The sequence below is a fragment of the Ochotona curzoniae genome, unplaced genomic scaffold, assembly GCF_017591425.1.
Source record: "Ochotona curzoniae isolate NIBS_2020 unplaced genomic scaffold, NIBS_Ocur_1.0 contig_66, whole genome shotgun sequence".
Lineage (NCBI taxonomy): Eukaryota > Metazoa > Chordata > Mammalia > Lagomorpha > Ochotonidae > Ochotona > Ochotona curzoniae.
Window position 1 is genome coordinate 23,552,451 of NW_024466512.1, and position 18,615 is coordinate 23,571,065.

Genomic DNA, 18,615 nt, shown 5'->3' on the forward strand with positions numbered 1-18,615 from the left:
GGGTCTCCTCTGATATCAAGTTTAAAATATGTGCCAGTGTGAATTTTCATTTACAGAGTATGGGATTTTTCAAGAAAGTCACGTCTGTTTTATTTACTCTCTGTAGTTTCTGACAGCAATATGCAAATATAGAATTTATTTAGTCTGCCTCCTCTGGTGACTTGCCAGAGACCGAGTGGGGAGGAACACATTTTATATTTCCCATGGGTTTTGTTTGTCATAGCTTGATTTCCCATAATGAAAAGAACCCTGGGTAGTCCCATATGGGACAAAGCTGGAGATTATTAAACACTTCTGTCTTATGTGTATTGGGCATTCATACTTACTTATGAAGTTCCTCATGCATTAAATTTAGAACTTGCCAAAACCTTCAACTCAAAAGTTGCTTTCTTGGATATTCAGATGAGCTATAATATTTGACAAAAGAATACTAGGTTTTTAGTTGACAGTGTGAGAATTGTAATGTGGATTTTATTTACAATTTAGTAACCTCTTTTAGTTAAGTGCATTCTCTTTGGTTAGAAATAAAAATTTTTATTTTTATTGAGAATTGTAAATCCTTTCATCTCCATATTCCCTGTCTCTGAGTGCTGTTTATCATGAATACATGTCCTTGATGGAAAAATCTAGTATCATCCTGCTGTCCTATGTATTACTTGTAGTATCATTGAGATAACTAATTTATGTACAGTCACTTTTCAGGAGATCAGGGAAGAACAGTGCAACCTTTTAATGAAAAGAAATAATTTCTTCCTTTTTTCTAATTGTTCTGTCATCTATTAAAAAAACAACCATTCAACCCTGTTGTTTTGAAATGTTTCTTTTTGTCCCCTGAAAATAAATGAAGATCCAGGGAATTCATATGGCTTCAGTAATTAAGAGAGAAATACAGTTCTTGCAAATTACAGTTTTGATGATTTAATGAGTTATCTTTGGTAGCTTGAAGTCTGGAATCAAACATTTTTTTAAAGGGAAATAAAGTATTTAGAACATAGCCTTAAAAAAAACCTTTTCACTATCATTCTCTATAGCAGAATGTGGTTGATATTGATCAGAAAATATTAAATAGGGATTGGTGCTGTGGTACAGTGTGTTAAGCTGCCACCCACAGTGCCAGCATCCTATGTGGGTGCCAAGTAGTGTCCCAGCTGCTCCACTTCTGATCCAGCTCCCTGCTAATGTGCCCAAAAAAGGCAGCAGAGGATGGCCCACATTTTTGGCCCCAATTCCACATGGGAGACCCAGAAGAAGCTCCTGACTCTTGGCTTTGGTCTGGCGTAACCATGGCCATTGTGGTCATTTGGGATGTGAATCAACAGATGGAAGTTATTTTTTTTCCCTGTGACTTTTTCAAATAAATAAAACTTTAAGAAACCCCAAAATGTTAAATGTGAAAAGTCAGAAGTAGACAATTCATAAGTGTTCAATTACATGCCCTTGTGAGTAGCACAGTGCTGCATCCCACCCTGATGAAGTCATTCCTCTGTCAGGCAGAGGTGTGCTACACACAGCACAGCTGTCCCTGCGGCCACAGCCATCAAATCAGCTGTCCCAGGGTCCCAGTGCTTGTGCTCAGATAACCTTCTCCCACTCACAAATGACCCCACGTGGCAAACACAGTTGTGCTGGTAATCTGACTCTGCCAAAGAGAAGCCACAGAGTGTTCTCTGTAGGAGAGGGTGGACATCCAGCTTTGTTTGGAAGGAAAAGAAACTGGATGCTGAGGCTAAGGCTTGAAGTAAGATATGACATTGTGAAGGGAAAAGAAAGGTGTGCTGGTTTTTCTGTTGGACCTTGAACTGCAAAGGTTACAGCCACAGTGCATTGCAGGTGTTTCAGGTAAGGCAGAAAACAGAGGATATTTGAAGTTTAGCGCTATCCATGCTTTCAGGCATCTACTGGGGATCTCAATCTGTTGGATTTGTTCTGAACAGTTTAAGTGCACTGTATGCTAAATACTTGCTTTCTTGAATTAATTTTTGGAAAATAAATGTTGGAATATAAGTAAGGCATTCCATAGAGGTAGATTTTGAATCTGTAGTATTGGGAAAAAGTTTTTGTTTTTTTTTTCAGGTTTTGATTAACACGTTAATGCTTTAAAAAAAATTATGGACCAGCAGACTTTCTAAAGAGAATTACAAAAACGTTCTCCTGATTTAAATATAGGGTTCAATTTTTTCCAGGATTCTAGTAAAAAAAATTTAGAAATAATTGGCATTTATTGTGTTATTTCTATGCATCACTGCTATGCTAAACATTCTACTTAGTTCATCTTTTTAGACAGCTCTGTAGGCAATTAGGAGAGTAACATTTGCATTCCATAAGACAACTGAAATACTCGCTTCAGTGTATGTAAAAATTTACAGCATTTAATACTTAAGAAATCCCATAAAGTTTTGATTAGCCTCATATTATATATGGAGAATATCAATCTCAGAGAAATTAAGCAACCTGTTAGAGGTTGTACAGATTAATGTACAAAGTCTGCTGCAGGAGAGAAAGTTCTAAAATGATCATCCATTTTGTCTGCACCTTTGTACAATCCCCTCCTCAGTTTAAATTTATTTAAAAAAAATTTTTCCTTCCTCTTTCCCACCCTTCTCCCTTCTTTGTTTTCATTTTTTCTCCTTCCTTTCCTCCCACCCCTCCCTACTTGTCTTCCTTTCTTCTTCTCCTTTTTTTCTTTTCTTTTTTTTAAAGATTTATTTATTTATTGGAAAGTCAGATATACAGAGAGGAGGAGAGACAGAGAGGAAGATCTTCTGTCCAATGATTCACTCCCCAAGTGAGCGCAACGGCCGATGCTACGCCGATCCAAAGCCAGGATCCAGGAACTTCTTCCAGGTCTCCCACACGGATGCAGGGTTCCAAAGCCTTGGGCCATCCTCAACTGCTTTCCCAGGCCACGAGCAGGGAGCTGGAAGGGAAGTGGAGCTGCTGGGATTAGAACCAGCGTCTATATGGGATTCTGGCGCGTTCAAGGTGAGGACTTTAGCCTCTAGGCCATGCCATCAGGCCTTCTCCTTTTTTTTTTTTCTAGCAAAATTTGCTGTGTCCTCTGATACTTTTTTTTTTTTCTTTTTTAGTGATTTAGGATGCACTGAATCCCTTGAAGAAGTTTGCGTTTTTGTGCATGAGTGTGTATGTATGTGTATTTGGACTTTATAAAATCACAAAATGATAGGGATTATTATATGATGATACATTATTTCTACTCCTGGGAGATATCCTGATTTATACTATGTAATTAGGATAAATTGAATCCTCACTGTTTTCCAATCTTTGCCTTAAATATTTCCCCTGTAATTAGATTAACAATCCACAAGATGGCAGTCAATATCCGTGTTCATTTTGGTCTCTTCCGTTGGGATACATCCAGGTGTTTTCTGTTTTTCAGATTATGAGACCAGACTGTCACAATGGCATAGTAGGCTTAGTCTTAGCTTGTGATGCCAGCCTCCCATATGGGTGCCAGTTTGTCTCCTGGCTGCTCCACTTCCAATCCAGCTCCCTGCAGCCACATGAGAGACTTGGCAGAAGCTCTTGGCTCTCAGTTTCAGAGGAGCTTGGCTCTGGCCATTGTGGCTGTTTGGAGAGTGAATCATCAGTTGGAAGATCTCTCTCCTTCTCTCCCCTTGTTTTCTGTAAAATCTATCATTCAAATAAAAACAAAATAAATCTTAAAAAAGACTAGGATAAGTTAAAGATTATAACTGGGTAATAGTGCAATAACGATTTTATTTTCTAACTAGGTGGTGGAAGTAGAAATAGTTGTGTTTGTTTTATCAGCAGTGTTTGTTTTATTTCACATTTATCAACACTGCCTATTATTGCAGTGGGATATTAGCTTTGTATTATAGAATGCTTTCAGTACATAAATCACTTCTAATAACTAAGTTGGTACACTAGGGTACTTCTAAAGGATTAAATGATGCTTTAAAAATAAATTTACCTCTTTGTGCACTTGTGTCACCGTTACTGACTTAGCATCCTCTGCAGAAAATGGAATTCAGTGTTGTTTCTTGTCTGCTATTACTAATAGCAGCTTATCTTCCTTGCCAGTTACTGGGTTTTCCAAGACTGTAAGCAGGAGGTAGGAGCTTCCTCCATATCTCCCTCATGGGTGCAGGGTCCCAAAGCTTTGAGCCATCCTCAACTGCTTTCCCAGGCCACAAGCAGGGAGCTGGATGGGAAGTGGGGTTGCTGGGATTAGAACCGGTGCCCATATGGGATCCCAGCTTGTTCAAGGTGAGGACTTTAGCCGCTAGGCCACCGTGCTGGGCCTATAGTATTTTTTTTTTTAACAAAACAAAAATCTGGAACACATGAAAGAACATTATACATGCAGCTATGAATTCCAAGATAAGAGCACTGAGAAAAAAGGGGCTAAATGGTTATTTAGAACATGCATATGAGAGATTCATGTAGATAAAAAACTGCGAAGGAAGCAAATTTTGTATTTATTTATTTGTTTTAAAGGTTTATTTTATTTTTATTGCCAAGTCAGATATACAGAGAGGAAGACAGACAGAGAAAGATCTCCCAGCTGCTGATTCACTCTCCAAATGGCCAGAGCTGTGCTGATCCGAAGACAGGAGCCAGAATCCTCTTTCAGGTCTCCAACATGGGTGCAGAGTCCCAAGGCTTTGGGCCATTCCCTACTGCTTTCCCAGGCCACAGGCAGAGAGCTGGATGGGAAACAGGGGTGCTGGATTAGAACCAGCACCCATATAGTATCCTGGTGGATATAAGACCCAGAGGAGGCTCCTGGCTCCTGGCTTCAGATTAGCTCAGCTCTGGCCATTGCCGCCACTTGGGAGAGTGAACCAGTGGATGGAGGATCTTTGTCTTTCCTCTCTGTAAATCTGCTTTTCCAATAAGAAAAAATAAATCTCAAAAAAGAAGGTCACTAATAAAACCAAGTTTTAGTATCTCTGTTTTGCTGTTTTCTTTTCCTACTTTCATCTGTGATACTATATGCTATTTTTTTTAGTTTATATAATGGACATTTTGTTCTCAATGTATTTATTTATTTTCCATGAAACAGTTTTGTAGGTATAGGCGTTTCTCCCCTCCCCTGCCCTTCCTCCCTCCTGTCTTCCCCTCCTGCCATTTCCCCCTGAATTATCCCAGTAGTATAGTCCCTTAGTAACAGTTACAAGTTTAACTCTTATTTTAATGTGTCATGGCATGGTATATATAGGCAAAGGTAGAAAATGCAGTATTGTAGTGTAAAAGGTATATTTAAATGTTTCATTGGGAGTTCCACGTTTATTCTGGAGTAAAGACATGTACTGTGATGTATCCTTTCTTCCTAGTATACTAGTCTTCATTATATAGTTCATCTATGATAAAATATGTATATGCTTGATTACCTGTATCTATTTTATACTTTGCACAAAGGCTGTCTTATATTAGAGAGAACATGTGATATTTTTCCTTTTGGGACTGGCTTATTTCACTAATCATAATAATCTCCAACTGGGACCCTTTTCTTGCAAAAGGCAATATTTTTTTTTGTTTTTTTTTAGATTCTATGCCCTGTCTTTCTGTCTCCATCACACACACAGCCCTTACTGTAGCGGTCCCTTCCTTCATTCCTAGAAGGAGGGTTCTCTTACAGTTCCAACTCTGAGAAGTTCTGCTGTGAAAGACGCTGATCTGGGATGGCACCTGGGGTAATGCTGATTGCTCTCAGGAAGGGTGCAGGATTGTTTGTGGAAGAGAGACAGTAGACAAGACTCGGAAAAATGATTAAGTTGTAAAGCAGGAGAATTAAAAACAAATGGTGCTTATATGGAGCGTGAGATTGAAGGGATATAGGAAAATAGGTTAGAATTAAGTGGAGAGGGAGGACTGTTGGGGGACAGTCTTGTGGTATAGAGGGGATACTGGCATCCTGTATGAGTGCTGGTTCAAGTCTGTCTGCTCTACTTCTGATCCAGCTCCTTGCTGATGTTCCTGGGAAAGCAGAAGACAGCCCAAGTGCTTGGGACCCTTCTGCCCCCATTCGAGTCTGGGATTTTAGATTCCTAGGTTTGGCCTTTTCCAGTCTTAGCCACTGCAGCCAATTGGGGAGTAAAAAAATGGATAGATGTTGTCTCTCTCCTATTTTGTCTATGTGTCTCTGTAACTATGCCATTCAATTAAATAAAATAATCTTTAAGAAATAATCCTCTGCCTCCATCATGGGCAGCCACTGGGAAAGTAGGCTCTAGGTTTTGGGCCTCTGCAGCACAGGGGAGATCTGGAAGAAGTTCCTAGTTCCTGGGTTTGGATCAGCTCAGCTCTGGCATTGTGACTATTTGGGGAGTGAACCAGTAGATAGATTGTTCTCCTTTTTCTTGTTCTCTCTGTAAATCTGCCTTTGAAATAAAAATAAATACATGTTAGAAACTTACCTTTACAAAAAAAAAATAGAGGGGGAAGGTAGGGAGAGGCTGTTTGGGATATTCTTTCTGGCCCTGGTAACTGAAGCAGGTAATACTTAAGGAGACCATAAAGAGTTTGTCAGGAAAATTCACTTTATTTTTGGTCTCTCAGAAGTGTTCCATGTGTAATAAATTGCATGGTCGCCAACATTCAATACTGGGCATAAGGTCAAGAAAAATTCCTGGCTCATGCCACATAATGACCACCTCCAGAGAGGATAGGGATTCACTGAGGAGAACTGTGAACAAGAAGGGATAATTGTCAGTTATTGAATGATTTACCTGTTCCTGTGTTGATCTGTCTTTCCATTATCCATCTGGTCACCCACCCCTCTAACCATTTTCTACATTTTCTGTCCATTTTCTACATTTTTTCCATATAAATCCATGTTAAGTAACACAAGAGAGATTTGTCTTTGTTTTTCTTGATTAGTCCCATGTTTGCCTGTAGGGAACATTTAAATCTTGGATCTGGTTCTCCAAAGTTTAGTGCCTAGGTTTAGAATATGAATTTTTAAAAAAGCGTTATTTATTTTTATTGGAAAGGCAGATAAACAGAGAGGAGGAGAGACAGAGAGGAAGATCTTCCATCCAATGGTTCACTCCCCAAGTGGGCGCACCAGCTGGAGATGAGCCAATCTGAAGCCAGGAGGCAGGAGCTTCTTCTGGATCTCCCATACGGTTGCAGGGTCCCCAAGACTTTGGGCTGTCTTCCACTGCAGGGTCTTTGACTGCTTTCCCAGACCACAAGCAGGGAGTTGGATGGAAAGTGGGGCCACCAGAATTAGAACCAGCGCCCATATGGGATCCTCTAGCTATCATGCCAGGCCCCGATTTTTTTTTTAAAGAATGAGAGGGAGAGAGAGAGTGTGACCTTGCATCCTAGGGTTCATTCCCCAGATGGTCACTATGACTGGTTTGAAACCAGGAGCCAGGAGCTTCTTCTGTATCTCCCATGTAGTTTTCAACGGTCCAAGGGCTAAACATCCTCTGCTGTTTTCCCAGGTTATTATATTAGCAGGGAGCTGGGTCAGAAGTGGAACAGTGGGGACGCTAACCACTGCCAGTATGGTTTGCTAGTAACACAGGCTGTGAGTTAGTTTGCTGTGCCACTGCACTGGCACCTAGAATCCAGTTTTCTTAGATTTCATGTTAGTCATTTCTAATGATTACATTTAGGTCAAAGATAGAAAGAGCAGAATTCTCAGGTGGTGATTTTATTTTTTACTTTAAAAAACCCTTTTGTTGTGGAGTGTGTTCAGGTGACCTCCAGGATAGAATTGTAGTATCAACACCAATGTATTTATCATCAAGATTCAATAATTTCAACATTTAGAGTATTCTAAACTAAATCTCAACGTGCAACTTCACTTCAAAATATCAGGGTATATCCTAATTCCATGACTGGCATGATAGTATAGTGGTTAAAGTCCTTGCTTTGCACGCCTGAGATCCCATTTGGTCGCCGGTTCTAATCCCGGCAGCCCTGCTTCCCATCCAGCTCCCTGTTTGTGGTCTGGGAAAACAGTTGAGGACGGCCCAAAATTTGGGACCCTGCACCTACATGGGAGACCCAGAAGTAGCTCCTGGGCTCCTGGCTTCAGATTGGCTCAGCTCCAGCTGTTGTGGCTGCTTGGGGAGTGAATCATCGGATGGAAGATCTTCCTCTCTGTATATCTGACTTTTCAATAAAAATAAAATAAATCTTTGAAAAAAGTCTAACAAGCATAACAGTCTAGCCTGAATTTTGTGTAATCCTTGACAAGCTAGATTTTACATAAATGGAACTTTCATAATAGTAAGAACTTAAGAAATGAAGAGGAAGTTGGGGTTTGTAGATTAAGTCATGGCAGCCTGTTAACAAAGGCCAGAGTAGTTTTTGGAAGGAATTGTAGCCCTTCTTTAAAATCAGACAGATGAGATCAGAGCTCAAAGGCTGTTTACTTCTAATATTGCTGTGGTATACGTAATCTCACCACAAATAAATGCTGTATAGGATTCCTCAACACCAACTGGAAGCTTGAAGATATTTTCATAAATATTTCTAATGTATCTGAACAGTATTTTTTTTTAAAGTAAGCATGTATTTATTTTTTAAAGATCTATTTTTGTTGGAAAGTCAGATTTACAGAGAGAAGGGACAGAGAGGAAGCATGTCGTTATCTTTATAGGCGTTATCACGTCAGAGACCCTTTTGGACTGGTGATGGTTTGTAGGCTACATTACTAATCTGAACTAAAAAATGTAATGCCAAATACATTCTGAATTTGTAGCAATACTTCCCATTCAAGTATAGTGCTACCCATGTTTTATTTGACCTATTCTTTTTATTTCTTAATATTGGACGTTATCCTAGTTTGACTTTAGTTTTTACTTAGAACTTCAGAGCTCTGTGAATGCTACGTGTAATAGAGTAAAATAGCACCTAAAATTCATTTGCTTAGCTCACATTACACATGTAACAGGCTAAGGATAAAAGTACTAACCCTACTGGCAGCTATAATGATTATTAAAGATGTGTAAATTACTGTGCCTTAACATCACTGAAAGTAGTTCCCCTGTGTGGTTATGTCCCAAACTGGGGACACATTTAGGTAGCTTTGAATTTTAAGAGAAAATTTCAAAAACTGATTTTCTCTGATAATTAAATAAAGCACTGACATGGTTCAGAAATCAAGTCAGTAAAATAAATCAGTATTTTAGAAGATTAATACTTCCATATGTCTTAGTACTCTTGTACCTTGGTTTTTCTCTTTTGACGTCCTATTGTGAACAATATTGAAATTAGCCAGTCTCTTCTCACTCTCATTTCTTCTCTAACAGCAGCTGATTTGAAGTAATATCCTTTTGCTCCCTTTTAATAATCACAAGTCAATCACTTGATTTATTGTATTCCTTTCACTTTTTACATTTTATTTGTTAATTTGTTTGAAAGGAAGAGAGAGAATGAGAGAGGAAGAGAGAAATGAAGAAGGAGATCTTTCATTCACTGGTTTACTTCCCAGTGGCTGCAACAGCCAGAGCAGGGCCAGGAACCAGGAACTCCTTCCAAATCTCCAAATTGGGTGGCAGGAAACCAATATTTGAGCTGTCATCTGCTGACTCCTAGGCGTGGTAGCCGGAAATTGGACTGAAAGCAGAGGCGGGACTTGAGCCAGGCACTCTGATAGGCAATGTCGACATATCAACAGCAACTTAATTCTCTGTGCCAGAATTCCTATCCCTCCCATTATTTGATAATTGTACTGGATTTACATAGTGGGACCATGTAGCCATTGACTACTGTTTTTCTGCCTTGTCGCTATCATATAGTCTTTGTTCTGTAAGTAAATATATGGTTAATGCTTTCCATTAGTTCTCAACCCATTTCTTTCTAGTTATTCCCAAATGACTAGATTTTATTATTTAATAATTTCACCTAGAAAGGCTCATGGGAACAATACTTATATTTGTTGAATTTCTGTATGCACCTAATAGTTTTCCTGTGACATTTATACTTGAAAAGTCAGTTTCATTTGGTATAAAATCCATGGCTTGTATTTTATATCCTTGAGTATCCTAAATTTGTTATTGTCTCCTAAAATGAAGTATTAATATTGAAAAACTGATGACCAGCCCAGTTTCCTGTGTCCAAAGAAGCATTTCTTTTCCTTTTGCTTAGTATTTTACTAGTGATTGCTCATTCTGTGTTGCAATGTGCCCTTTCAAAATGCAGTTTTATGTAATTATAGCTTTTCTTATTTTATTCTCCTTTCTTTTGCATGTGTTAGATATTTTTTAACATCTATTTTCTGTTTTTGTCACTTGCTCTGAAATTCTTTTGTATTGTTTCCTTTTTATCCCTCTCTTGTTTTTTTAGAAGGCAATATTTTTATGTTTTCTTTTTAAAAATATGCATTACAAAGTGAAGGGGTTACAGTCCCATGTGCACTTCCTATTCCAATTAGGATGGAATAGGTTGGGAAAAGGAAAAGGTGTGTGAGATGAATGATTTTCACCTTTGCCTCTTGTGTCCATGGGAGCATTGGGACAGTGGAGAAGGGAGAGAGGACTGCTCCTTGCCATCACACTACATCAGCATCTGGAGGCGGATAATTTGTTTGATGTCACCTTTGAGGCCCCCATGTGAGGAAGAAAGTCCCAAGGGTCTTACTTGACTGGTCTTGGTCTTGATTGTCCTGAGAGGTGGTCAGCTCTGTTACACCAGAGGTACAAAATTCTTTCTGAGGCCTGTTGGCTGTCCTGATGAACCTTAGTGTGCCTACAGACCTAGGCGCTTGTTGTAATGTCTGAGGTGGAGTGTTGTCTAGCCTGTCCTTCTTCCCACCTTTTGGTGAGGTACTCAAAGTCTTCTGTTGGCTTGTATGAGCTGGCTGTCTTTTCTCTCTTGTTGATCTGGGTATGCTCTCCATTCTTGCACAAGAATTAGCAACTGGCCCTGGCACGATAGCCTAGTGGCTAAAGTTCTTGTCTTGCATGCGCTGGGATTCCATATGGGCACCAGATTGTGTCCTGTCTGCTCCACTTGCCATTCAGCTCCTTGCTTCTGGCTGGGAAAACAGTTGAGGATGGGATCCTGTACCTGCATGGGAGACCCAGAAGAAGTCCCTGGCTCCTGACTTCAGATTGGCTCAGCTCCAGCTACCATGGCTACTTGGGGAGTGAACCAGCAGTTGGAGGATCATTCTCTCTGTCTGCTTCTCTCTGTAAATCTGACTTTTTATTAAAAAAGAAACAAAAATTCCTAAAAAAAAAAAAAACAAACAAACAGAAAAAGAACTAGCCATCAAGGTGGTCCAGTGCTACAATATGGGCTTCAGGGTCAGACCACATATCTGTGATCTTCCGTGAGGTTGGAGATTGAATGTAGTGGTCTAGTTCAGGAGCTCCCTAAAAAACCTCATGTGGGAGGTCTCAAGACCTTTTTCTTGTGCACTAGCTAATGCATGTACCAGTGAATACAGCTGCCTGGTCAGTCTTGCCCCAGGCCTGGCTCTTGTGATTACCACAGGGTCTTATGGCCTAGTCAGGGTGGCTTCGAAAAACTGTTACTTGGTCTGCCCCAGTCCCAGTTTTAGCTTGTGTCAGCGGGTGTCATGTCCTAGCTCTACCCAGCCTGCTTCCAGCTTCAGCTCTGCATGTACCAGCAGGCACTGCAGCCTAGCAGGGGCGTCCCTTACCAGGAGCACCTCAGCCTGGGTTCTTGTATGTGCTAGTTGGTGCTACAGTCCATCTGGCCTGGGCCACCTCCAATCCTAGCTCTTGAAAGCAGATGCTGTCACCTAGTCTGTCCTTGGCCACTCCACAGACCCAGCTCTCACATGCACAGATGGATGCTGCAGCCTAGCAGAGACATCTCCAGGGATCCCCTACCAGACATGTCCTACAACCTTGGACATGCTGGTGGGTGCTGTGGCCTAGACTGGTGTGGCCTGTCCTTAGTCCCAACACTTGTCAGTGGGTGCTACAGCCTAGTTGGGGCAACCCCTAGGAACCCTTATCGCACTTGCCTCCAAACACAGATCTCATGGACACCAACAAGTACTGCAACCAAGCCTGGCCCGATCTGCCCAATTAGCCCCTCAGGATTCCTCCTTCTGTTTCACCCCATCTCAGCTTCCTCTGTTACCTGCGAGTGCAGTTGCCTGGTCCATGTAAGCCCCTAGAAATCATTTTATGTATGTCAAACAAGCCGTCAATGGCCCCCATTTTTACCTATCCCTGGCTGCAAGTGGTACATGCCCCTCGTCCTTGTGACGGTGATGGCAGTTGGGTGGTTTTGGCTGGTGGCACTCTGCTTGCTCTGTCCTCTTAAAAAAAGCAGAATAGGCAACTACGCTGGTACATTGGTACAGTTCACACAGAGTTGGCATTAATCAGGACCAACATGCCTCCCAGCAATTGGTTGATTATCTCCCAGTAGTGTAACACTTGCCTAGGTACAAGGCAACCTAGGAAATTGCCTGCAGCTGGGTGAAATGTTATTTTCCTTATTGTTTCTTTTCTGAGTTTTATCACTCTGCTTCAGAGTTTTTATAATTGTGATATATATTTTTTCGTATGGTCTAATTTTATTAATTTCTTTTGCTATGTTAAATTGAAGCCTTCATGGTTCTCATGGATGGCTATCATTGCTAGGGAGATGATCGACTTTGAGTTTCTTTCTCTTACAATATTTTTTTTCATAAGATTGATTATGTTTTTAAATGTTATGCAAAAAGTAGGTTTTCTTGAACATTGAGGAGAGTGTAGTGGAGTAAGAGAGCTCTTTTAATCTTAAAATCCTAGTGTTCTCTGTGTGTGTGTGTGTGTGTGAGAGAGAGAGACATGCACATCTGTGTATGATAATAATTTTGGCCTATTAGTTTCTGAGACATCCTGATTTTGTGTCCATCCTCTGATTTTATCTGGGCTTCTCGTTGCCTTTGCCTCAGTTACCGTTGTATAGTTTGATATGGCCTCTTTTCCTAAATATTTCTTGTGGGCTTTTGATTATGGAATTGTTGGTCAATTGATTCTATGGGTTCACAGAGCAGAAAGAGTACTTCAGGCCTTTCATACTTTGTGTGGATATTTGGATCCATTGACATGTTGGGATATACAAAACTTGCTTACTTTTCTGCTGCTGTTTTTAAATATGCTTGCTGCTGGGCCTGGAGCAGTAGCCTGGTGGCTAAAGTCCTCACCTTCCTTACACCGTTGGGATCCCACGTGGGTTCTGGTTCCTGCTTTGGCTGCTCCACTTCCCATCCAGCTCTCCGCTTGTGGTCTGGGAAAGCAGTTGAGGATGGCCCAAAGCCTTGGGACCCTGCACGCATGTGGGAGACCTGGAAGATGCTTCTGGCTCCTAGTTCCTGGCTTCAGATAGACTCAGCTCTGGCTGTTGTGGCTACTTGGGGAGTGAACCATTGGACAGAAGATCTCTCTCTTTCTCTCGCTCGCTCTTTGTCCTGTGTATTTGCCTTTCCAATAAAAAAAAATCTTAAAAAAATTAAGCTATTACGATCTACCATTTAGAGTTGTTACTAAGATTAATTGAGGTAATTCGTGAAAATATTTTACACATATACTTGTACTATGAGAAAGTTATTTATTGTAAGGACTCATATTATTGTTGGTCTGCATGGGTTGGGGAGTTAGATTTTTTACCTGAAAAAATGAGGAAAAGGTTTATACTTGGGTGTCAGCTTTATTTAGAGTAGTTGCATGTATTTTGAGTCTTTCTTCCACAATAATCGCTTTTGTCTGTTTGACTGCCCTCAGACTCCAATAATGACTTTGGATTTTGTTGTGCTGTGCACATAATGTGTGTGCGCTAGAGTCCCTTAAATGACATGAAATCTTGTTAGTGGGTGTTTTCTCTTCTCTAAATCAGGGTATGAATTAGGTGATTTTAAACATTCCATTCAGGTCCAAGTACCCTATGATGGACATGATAGTTTGTGTTTTCCTTTTTGAAAATTAATTTTTAGATAGGTGGAGAGGAATTTAAAATGTGCCAGCAGATGGCACTGTAGCATTTCTGCAGTAGGCAGCCCATAGCTATTAAACAGATAAAAATCAGGCAAAACTGGACATATTAAAAAGAAAAGCTATGAAATGCTTCAGTTATTATTATGATAAAATTACATATGTAGCAATTAATAGATCAATAGATACACAAAATCGATAAATTCATCTTTGGATTCCAAGGTTAGGGAGATAATAAGGACCTGGCCCCACAGTCAGCACTCAATAAGAATCACTTGTTTTGATTTCCCAGAAAATTTGGTAAGTACTGCCTTGCATGCAGAATGTTTATAAACGTTGGTCTATGCGAAGTCTTTTGTTTTATTTGCTTCTAACATTTATCTTGTAACTATCACCTCTAATGTGTTTTGATGTATATGCTTTGTGTTTATGTGTCATTGTAAATTATTTCCTGTGTGTTCAGTTTGTGTTAACATTATTATACTATTCAGATATTCTGTTTTTTGGTGTATGTTTCAGGCGTATTATTGTATTTTAAAAACACCTTTGTTGTTGAATACATTTAATTCATTGCTTGTAACAGCTGTCGTCAATAATATTACACATCCATTTTTCTGTGATGGATATCTAAGCCTCCAATTCCTCACTCTTTAATTTAGTGCCTCAGAGGCAAAAATTCCTATACCTACAAAACTTTATTATTGGCCATCCTCGTTACATTTCTTTTCTATACCTTTTCAGAGTTGTGCTGGAGCTTATGCCTGGTAGTGGGGTTGCTGGGCCCTAGGGAGTATACATACTGAATTTATGTACATATTACTAGACATTCTCCAGAATGGCCCTTCAGCATGCAAGGTTTCCATGTCATTCCATCTACAGTTAGTGTTATCTGGTGTTTGAAATTTTGCCAATCAGGTGGTGTGAAGTGAAAATATCTCCTTTTGAAAATATTTATTTATTTATGTTAATCTACTTAAGAAGAGAAAGCTAGAAATAGAGAGAAAGGTAGCTAGCTAGATATAGGTTTTCTATCCACTGGTTTGTTCTCTGCAACAGAAGGGATTGGACCACACTTGAGCTGGTAGCCCAGAGGCTCTTTTGGTCTCCCACCTGGTAAAAAGGATTTGCGTACTTGAGCCATCATCTGCTGCTTTCTGAGGATGTACGTTAGTAGGAAGTTGGACGAGATGGAGGAAGAGGCAAAACATTATGCCAGGCATTCTAATATGGAACGCAGGCATCCTAAGTGGTGGCTTAACACACTGTACCACAGGCCTGCCTCTAAAATATATCCTGAGTGCAGTAATGAATGATTGAGAATCCAGTAAAGTTAATAAGATTGATGCTATTTACTTGCCTGATTTTTCTCCCTTTTAGGATGATCCTGTACAGAAAGTCTGAACTTTCTGTTGTCTAAATTTAGGAATGAAATAAATAGCAGTAATTTTTGAAATATCCCTTTGAATCTGAACTTGTTATTATTTGAAGTCTAGGAACCAAATAGATTCAAATAATGTTATATCCCTTGTTATCTAAATGTACTCTGTAAAATAAAATATGAAATAAAGTTGTATAGTCAAGGATCCAGGTGATGTTCAGAGTCCACTTAAGTTAGTTGTTAAAAAAAAACTCCTCGGGTGATTTTGAAGTGTGCAGCCATGGATAAGAATCACTGATTTAGATTATCATATTATTTTTATTTCTGCCTGATGGGGAAAGGATTATTTATAAATATTTAAAGGTAGGGAATAAAATTTTGCTCCACTGGTCAGATTTCAGAAAATCCTAAGAACTTAGCATTTAGGTGAATTATAGAAATTAATTGGATTTCCCTAGAACATGTGTCTGTAGGTGACTAAAGAGGGCTAGAAGTAGAATAATTTTGGTGAGAGTTGAGGCTGGTATGGCGTCACATAACTGACTTAGAACAAAAGAAGGATTTGGATCTGGTTATGTGGGGACAAAACTACTTTGAACAATTAGAGATCTAGATATTAATTCAGACAGAGGGAAAATATTTAGCTAAATAAGTATTTGCTAGTGGAGTTAAGAGTTTAGGAGTTGATTTTGATGGTTGAGTAATGGGCTGAGCCAATATAAGCCTTCCGCTATCAACATTGGCATTACTATGAACTTAACGCATTGAGAATAGGGAACCAAAAACTACAATCATAGTTAATCAAGCTAATCACTTTTTAAGGGTAGGTGAATAATTGCATTCCAGCTAAAAGTTTATTTAAAGATCCAGTTTCTCCATGTTAAGATTATGGTAGTGAGATACATATTGATAATTAATATGTTTAGCTTTTTAAAGTTTTATTTTATTAGTCTTTTTATTGGAAAGTGAGATTTACAGAGAGAAGGAGATACAGGGAGATAAATCTTTCATCTGCTGGTTCACTGCCTAAGTGGTAACAATGGCCAGAACAGAGCTGATCTGGGCCAGGAGTCTTGGGCCAGGAGCCAGGAACCAGGAGCCAGGAGTCTTCCATGTGAGTGCAGGGTCCCAAGGTTTTGGACCATGCTCTACTGCTTTTCCAGGTCACAAACAGCGAGCTGGAGGGAAGTGGAACAGTCAGGATACAAACCAGTGTCTGTATGGGAGCCTGGTGCATGGAAGGCAAGGACTTTAGCCATTAGGCTACCATGACAGATGCATATATTTAGCTTGTTTAAAATCTGTCTTTAGCATTAATTCTTATGAACCATCTAACTAGGAAAGTAGAATGAACAGTCTCTCCTCTGTCTGTATCTTTCTTTCTGTCTAATTGGCTAATTGTTAGTAAACCATAGTCTGTGAAAGGCAATCTAAATGTTTACCCTTGGAATATTGTTTTTTTTTTTTAAAGATTTATTTTTATTATTTTTTCATTGGAAAGGCGGATATACAGAGAGGAGAGACAGAGAGGAAGATCTTCCGTCCGATGATTCACTCCCCAAGTGAGCGTAATGGCCGATGCTATGCCAATCCGAAGCCAGGAGCCTCTTCCAGGTCTCCCACGCGGGTGCAGGGTCCCAAAGCTTTGGGCCGTCCTCGACTGCTTTCCCAGGCCACAAGCAGGGAGCTGGAAGGGAAGCGGGGCTGCCGGGATTAGAACCGGCGCCCATATGGGATCCCGGGGGTGCAAGGCGAGGACCTTTTAACCACTTGCGCCACCGCGCCGGGCCCTACCCTTGGAATATTGTATGCAAAGTATCTCAGTTATTTTCAGTAACAAATACACCAAAATTATAGTCTAATTATCAAACTAGAGCTGGCTTTACTCTCAAGCTCTTTGAGAAACGGCTTGAACTTTTAGAATCTGTTTTACTTACCTGAATTATGGATTGAAAGCCTATTCAATCTGTGCTGTGAGCATAAAAGGGAAGTATATACATGTAAGTTATTATATAACGCAAAACCCTCAGTGTTAGGTATATAATTTCCTTCTGTTCCATCTGTGAAGAATTCAGTTCCACCATTAACTCCAACAAGAAGAAGAGAAATGACTTGTTAAATAGCAATAATGTACGTGGTGCTAAGGTAGTACTTCACTGAATTTTCATAGTGCATGTGAAGGCAAATAGGCTGGGGAAGGATGAATAACTTGTGCAACAACAGTTACATTAGCAGATCGTAAAATGTGAACTAGACTTTAGTAAAAGTCTGTCATACTAAAAATGTCATGCTTTTGCCAGTAAAATGTTTTGCAGGATTTTCCAGAATGTATGAGGGTACTTCAAAAAAATTTATGGAAATGAGATTGGGAACTAAATTTGTGTTGGTGTAAAATTAAAAAATATATATATATTTTAAATTTCTGCATAGAATATGATGGTAATAAAAGGAATCAAGACCACCCTACCAGAGTTTTCTTGTATGGTGAGGCAAAATAATCACAGAATTATAAATGCCTTTCTTCTTCAACTTGCTGGATGGATAAGGTAGTGTCATCTATCTCTTCTCCAAAAAGTTCATGGAGATTTCAATTTTTTTCATCTAAATAAAAACTTATTTCAAAATATTATTCAGAAACACAGAGAGAGAGACAGGAACAAAGAGACACAGAGAAAGGGAAAGAAAGAAAGAGGGTCTGACCGTTAATGCCTGCAAAGGCCCAAGCCAGGATCAAGCCAGGTCTCCCAGGAGGTTGGCAAGGACCTACCTACTTGAGTTTCAGTGTTGCCAGGGTCTGCATCTGCAGAAAGCTGGAATGGGGACTGGGACTGGGACTCAAACTTAGGTATGGGATGCAGGCATCCTAACCAGTGTTCTAACCACAGGGCCAGATGTCTACCCAAGTGTATCTTTTAATTCTGTTTTCCCCATGAACTTTATATTTGAAATATGAATTTTAATTTATCTGCTTAAAAGAAAGGACAACGGAGGTAAGGGGAAAGGCTGAGGGAGGAGTGAGGAAGAGATGAAAAGAGAGAGAAAACCTGCCATACACTGGTTCACTCTCCAGATGCCTGTAACTGGGCCAGACTGAAGTTGGGACCCCTGAATTCCGTCTGAGTCTCCCACTTGGGTAGGAGAAACTCAGTTGCTGGCCCTCATCCACTGCCTCTCAGGTGCATGAGCAGAAAGCTGGATTGGAAGTGGAGTGGTCATGATTGAAAGCAGGCTCTGATATGCTATGTGAATGTCCTAAACGGCACAGCACCGTCCACTCCTTCCCATCTATAAACTTTTAAAAATTCCCTTATATAAAAGGAAGAACACACAAAGGTG